Source organism: Eucalyptus grandis, chromosome 2 (assembly GCF_016545825.1).
Source record: "Eucalyptus grandis isolate ANBG69807.140 chromosome 2, ASM1654582v1, whole genome shotgun sequence".
Taxonomy (NCBI): domain Eukaryota; kingdom Viridiplantae; phylum Streptophyta; class Magnoliopsida; order Myrtales; family Myrtaceae; genus Eucalyptus; species Eucalyptus grandis.
This window is the reverse complement of record NC_052613.1, coordinates 56350141-56356890: the sequence shown is the minus strand read 5'-3', so window position 1 is coordinate 56356890 and position 6750 is coordinate 56350141. Positions and strand designations below refer to the sequence as shown.

The 6750-nt window shown below is 40.6% G+C and overlaps 1 long non-coding RNA gene across 2 annotated transcripts; it reads right to left on the bottom strand.

Annotated features, from left to right (window-relative positions):
• Positions 1 to 4754: 4754 nt before the first annotated feature.
• Positions 4755 to 6386, bottom strand: LOC120286395. Of its 2 annotated transcripts, XR_005548111.1 has the most exons (4): positions 6329 to 6386; positions 5902 to 6251; positions 5276 to 5499; positions 4755 to 4893 (listed from the first exon to the last, which is right to left on the bottom strand). It is a non-coding gene; the product is annotated as an uncharacterized LOC120286395 (long non-coding RNA). The 2 variants fall into 2 exon arrangements; XR_005548110.1 differs by lacking the exon at positions 4755 to 4893 and having other exon boundaries at positions 4930 to 5499.
• Between the last annotated feature and the right edge of the window lie 364 nt (positions 6387 to 6750).

The window sequence follows — 6750 nt, the reverse complement described above, 5'->3', positions numbered from 1 at the left end:
TGTCCGACCGCCACGTGTCAGTCTTGTGAGTTAAGCCAGTTTACATTGGAGAAAAAGTTGCTATTTCCTTTTTGCTGGTTGGTGTCTTTTTGTTGTCCTGTCAAAAAAAAGGGTCAGGGGAAAGGTTCCTGCTTCCCAAATCTAATGGGATTAATTTTCGGTTATTATTGTTATTTTGCATACTTGGTAGGTTGCAATTTAGGAGAGAGTATGTTCTTTTGGGCTAAAAAATTTGTTAGCATATCATGTTGTTACTAATAATGTTTTATAGAACGAGTTACACAAAATGATACTTCAACTAAAAAAAAGAAATTGAGTCATATAACTTACTTACCTTATCATGAAAAAAATTTCAAGAAGATACATTTCAATTCGGTAGAGTGACAAAAATAAATTAAGTGACTAGATAATAAATTAGGGAAATGTGATGACTTTTTTTTTTTAATGATCGATGAACCGCCGAAGATCACCCTTCGGGGATCACACAACCCTTCGGTGCTCGGTAGCACCGGTGGGGTCTCGCCGCAAGCCGCTATTTAGACGTAAACCCTCGGGGACTAGCCTAGTAAACCATCCTTGGGACTCCCACTTAAGTGGCAAGTATCCGAAGATTCGAAGTCGTTCCCTCAGCGATGAAGTAGTAAAGCCCAATCATCAATAAATTAGGGAAATGTGATGACTTTCTTCCTTATTTAATCAAAGAAAATAAACTCGTCAAATGGGTGGATTAAGTCAAATAGTTTGACTCAAATTGATCAATTTAACTCATTTTGACACATCTCAACGCAATACAAATTTAGTGACTTGTAATCAAACTAATTAATACCAAATCTAACCATATGACTACACTTTCATATTTAACCTAATTTAGGAAAATTCATGCTTAAACTGAGATGAGAGCATAAAGTGAGCATAAGATTTAATGAAAACGAGAGAGGAAAAAAGAGAGTCATAGAGTTAGTTTTTACCACCCTAAAACCATTTATGACCAATTTTTTGGAATATAACCAATTTATATAATAGCTCATCACATCAAATATGGATTAAGAAATAAATCTATGATTCTTTTGACAAGTCTAAAGAATAATTTAAAGATCACATTGAATAAATTATTATCACATGTTAAATCAAAGTTTATTGATTATTAACGTCAATTTCTCTTAAACGATCTTTTCTCTTGCTGGGAAAGAAATGGAAAAGACAAATCGTTTGGCTTTAGTGCGCATCTCCAAATAAATGAATTACAGTACTCAAAGACATCAAGCATGATTCACGTGTTTCCTTTTTTTCATTTTCTTTACCTATTTTACCTCTTACACGATGCTACAGAATAGTCTTGGGTTGAGGGTCAAATACTGCCACTTTTTTTTTTGGTCATACAAACACTGCCACTTGACATGCATGAAACCTAGACCCCCTCCATTGACCAAAAACAAAACCAATTTCGGTCTTGGTAGAACAAGACAATGTGATACTCAACATTTAATCGAAATCGACGTAGGATCGTTAGGTAGCTTATTTGCTAAGACCATGTTAGGTATCTTAGGGTGCGTTTGGTAACGTTTCTGTTTAAAAATTGTTTCTGGGAACAGAAATAAAAAAAAGTGTTTCTGTTCCAGGGAACAATTTTTGAACAAAAAAACGCCTTTGGTAAATCTGTTCCAGAAATATAATAAGAATAGAAACACGTTTGGTAAGTTTGTATAATTTTTTTATTTCTTTTAATTTTTTAATATTTTAATTTTAATTTTTTATTTTCTTTCTTATTTTTTTCTTTTTCTTTTTCCTTTCCTTTTTCTACTTTTGGCCGGTCGCGGCCTCGGCCATGGCCGGCGACCGGCCCGACGAGGCCGGCGGCCTCGCCTAGCCACGGCGAGGCTCGCCGGCCCCAGCGAGCTCGGCGTCACTAGCCCCGGCGTGCTCGCGTCGCCGGCGGCTAGCGGCTCGGCCTCGCCGGATCGAGGCGAGATCGAGCTCGCCCAGCTAGGCGTGAGGTCGGCCTCTCGCGCGCCGGGCCAACGGTGACCGAGCCACACCGTCGTCTCCCTCCACCGCATCGGCGGCCCGCGCTCGATGCCTCCTCGCCGCCACCGCATCGGCGCCGCCCCTCCGCCTCACGCCCGATCGACGCATCTGCGGGTCTCGAGCCTCCGTTAGCCACCGCCACATCGGATCTCACCGCGCCATGACCCACGATTTCGAGATCCGCTCGATCGTCGACCCGCGCCGGCCACGACTCGGCCGGCCGTCCTCGCTGCTCCGCTCCTGACGTCCGCCGCTCGAGACCCCACGGTCGAGCCCCGCACCGCAGCCGCCGCCGCCGCCCGGCGGCCCGCGACCCAGCTCCGTCACCCGCTCGCGAGGTGGAGACGCTCACAGCGGGCTGTCGGCGTCGGAGAGGACGGCGGTGGAAGCCGGATGGTCTCGAGACAGAGGCGGCTGTCGGCGCCGGAGAGTGGGAGCGCCGGAGAAGACGACGGTGGAGACGCTTGCACGAGGAGAGGCTCGGAGGAGACATGTTCCCTTTTTGTTCCTTTTTTGTTTATGATTTGTGTTTCTGAAACAAGAAACACAAAATTTGTGTTTCTTGTTTCTGTTTTCTTTGTTCCGGGAACAAAAAGAACAAAAAAAAAAGAAAAAGTGTTTAAAAACAAAAAAAAAAGAAATACAAACAAACGCAGCCTTATCTGCTAATACCATGTTCCTTTTTTCTGAATGTTGCATGCACATTCCAAATGACTTTCGTTCAGTCCCACTTTTGAAATGGAGTCACCGTATGAACCTTTTTCGACAGTCAATAATCCAACCTTTTAGAGGTTCCAATTTTGAAGGTTCTTGGAAATTTCCATACATGCAATGACAATATATAGTCTACAATATGACTATTTGAGTACAATCCCTATAAGATTTGGGATAAAGAATGCTTAAATAGATATGATACAAGCCAAGGAAAATATACAAATGAGGAATACCCACGATAGGTAGTCTTATTAGAACTAGTGTTTCTTGTCGCATCAAAGTCACCATTAACTTGTCGTTTTCTTTTTCTTTTGGGAGACTTAAATCACTTTATCCAATTTGATCTCTCTTATGATGTACAATCATGCGCATTACCTCATAGAAGCATTTGGCATCATCACAACTCAGAGTCATAACCAAAAAACTAGCCGGGTTATAACCACTAGGATCCTCTTTAAAATGATAAGGGGACCATCTCAAATTCCTAAACAAGGATAATCACATTCCAATCCTTTAATAAATATCAAAGGGTTGAGACAGTCCATTCGCATCGTTTATCCCTGATTGTAACCGTAAAATTTTCCCATTCATTACATAATGTTTGATTTAGGTCATGATCATTAAGTATCGCCTATAATGTAAGTTTCGATGATGGCAAACCCATCACCACAACTAAACGGTATGTCAGTAATTCATTATTTAATAGGACCGAAGGGCACAAATCAATTGCTTTCGGTTACAACACAACTCAAACTTGTAATTTTGGTACTTACGTGATCATAGAGCCAACCAAGCTCAATGATAATTAACTAGTTGCCACTTCTAGAAAATAGGAGATTTCTGTTGATTGATATCAAGAATCTATAGGATTATTTGTTTATTTCTCATTTATCTTTTTCGATCCATGTAACAGCTGTTCTTCCTCTAATATCCCATGCAATCTGAGCTGCAGTTACTACCCTCTTACAAGCTTCCAAAATACATTTGCCCTCACGTGAAGATTTACTACGGTACGGGCTCTCCTCCGTGGTCTTCAGAGGACGATGGGTATACCCCAAAGTTTCTTCTTCTTTTCCTAGGCCGAAGAGAATCCCCCCAGTCCAATATATTTCCAAAACAATCCTTTTCAAATGACTCATGCACGCACTAACATTCAGAGGAACAATTTTGTCCTCACTTCAAAAGGCAATAAATGAATTACCTCCTTCTGGGCCAATACTGTCAATTTCCCTCACCTTGTGCGATGCTTTGCCGTCATCAAAACCGTGCTGATTCCAACTACTCTGAGTGCAAAGCGTTGGCTGCAATTCTATATGCAATCATCACCGTGAATTGTTATGCAAATACAACAAAGAAGCAACTGATAAGTGCCACGTGAGAGCATTATTAGGCAGTTGACACGTCCAAGTCAAAATGAATCTAACGTTGTGCCTGACCCAAGAATAATAAAATCATGTTAAATCCCTCGGTATCAAATTGTGGATGCACTGCCATGTGCTCTCCGGGAAAAACTATTGCCTAATGGGGATCTAAGATCCCAGTCCACTAATGACTTGAGCAATCCAATCCACCGATGCAATGCTTGCTGACCAGCAAGCTGGCAGTGTTCAATAGTTGGATTAACTGATGATCGCACCCTGATAAAGGTTTTCAACCAATCGATTGTATCTTTAGATATACTACTTGGAAAATTGAATCTGCAAGTAAACTAACTTTAGATGCAGTCATGATATGCATTCATCACTAATTCAAAACGGGAAAGAAGAATTGCAACATGCCTTCGTATAATTGGATTTCATTGTTATTCTTTGCTGAACTAAAACAAGAAACTTTTTCTTCTGCAGTCAAGACCGGAGGGTGTGTTCCCATATGCCTCTTTGGTTTATATGTCGACCCACATTTTGTTTCCCCATACGAAAATAATTAGTTCCAGACAAGGAACATGTCACATATGAAAGGAAAAGACAAACATGAGATGACAAGACCATCACAACTGAAGAATTCTTTGTCCATAGTTAAGGACCTTTGCCCCTTCATTACCATGTGGTCTTCCAATAATTGCGGATGATGGAACCAGAAGAACTGTGCGGCTCAAGATCATGCGTAAGTCGGTATGTGTCGTCCATCAAGAGAGTTGACACGTGAAAGGTTTACCTTTATGAAGAGGTTTTGAGACAATTGTCGCAAGGATTAGAACCATATTTACAGTCTTCCTGATTCACAAACATGCCAAAGTGCACAAGTAAGGTTTGCCACTGACACTTATCCTGAAAATTCACAAATTGGAGAAGAAACACCCGTTTATCAATAGACTTTGCTCCATTTAGGTGAGCGGAATATGATTTTAGCCCAAAGGGTCCATTACTTTGTGAATATGTTGCCAACAGATCCATCTAATGATCCAGCATCCAGACGGGGTAATGCCAGACTAACACTAAGAACAATCAATAGAACAAAGTGGAAAGTGTAAACACAAAATAGAAGCATCACTTAGTTGAGATCTTCAGAGAGAAGTCGAGAACACAAATTGGATTACCTTGAGATCACAATATCGCTGATTTTCCTAGCTTGAGCCAGTGCACTTCTAAAGATTTCAGTTTTACATCCTTGACCACTCCTTAACATGCCCACAACCCGACTGAAGTCCTTTTTTGCATATAGAGCAATGCGCACTGCTGGTAGATTATCTCTTCCTGCCCTCCCTCATTCTTGGTAACAGCTTTCGATTGACTTGGACATTGTGTTGTGGATGACAAAACGCTGACCACATGCCATAAAAAATATTTACTGAACCATCAAAGTTGAAATATGATAAAAAAATCATAACAGGAGGACAAATTAGATCAGATTCATTTGCTACTTTTACAGTAAAGAAAAGAACTTTATCCTAGTTTAACTTGATTTCAGCACAACAAATGCCATGCGTGGAAGAAAAAATTGACGTGAAAAAAACACATAATGCGCTAGTTGCAATCAATAGCCAAGGATGACAATTCAGCAGGCCACTGGACCAAGGAACTAGCAAAGTTTACTTCCAAGCACACCAATAAACCGATCAGCGAAACTAAAGCATTAGAAAAAAGGTAAATTAGTTGAGTATTTGCTGGCATGTCAGCTTGACAACTAAAAATAGGCAAAGGCTTAGAATCCATTTCAACTTACAACATCAGGTTTGTCTATTCCCATTCCAAAAGCAATGACTGCACATACAACCTGGACCTCTCCAGCATGCCATTTCTTTTGGACAGCTACTCTTTGACGGGCTGCTAATACAACATGATAGTACACCGTCTTTATACCGCACTTATCATTCAAGTAATTTGCAACATCAACGCATTCACTCTTTGAGAGGCAATACACTATGCGACACAAATTAGCAAAACGATTCTTTAGTAGCTCTTCAAGCTGCTTCAGTGGTTCCTTGGTCTTAGATATGACCTCATATTTTAGGTTTGGTCTGTCAGAGTCTTGAGAACAAGAGCATGGGGGATCTTGAGAGCTTTTAGGATATCCTGCAATGGATGTACATTTCGATCAGACCCAAATGAATTTTCAACATAATCTGGAGGATAATGTGCAAATTTTGTACCTCATGAACTGGCTGAGTGGCAGTTGCAGTTAAGGCCATCACCGGGACGCATGGAAAGTTTTGCTTGAGACATCCCAGTACCATATAATATGGACGAAAAATCATGTCCCTGTTGACTGCAATAATGACAACCGAGAAAGTAATGATCAATAAACTTTACGTTTACAATCATTCAAATATAGGAGAAAAGCTCAAAACATGGATACATTCCTTTCATGAAATTGCACTGGCAGAGCAAGTCCAATAAAGACCTTATAAGAAACACGATCACTGATCACATGCGTGAACTTTTGCCTTATATCTTGAGTTGTTGATAGATGGTATAAAAGTTAAAAGAATAAGTAGGGACACAAGAACCAGCTTAAAAGACCTGACTATCGTGCCAAACATGGACACTTTCACTTACTTCCGAAAGTAATTTC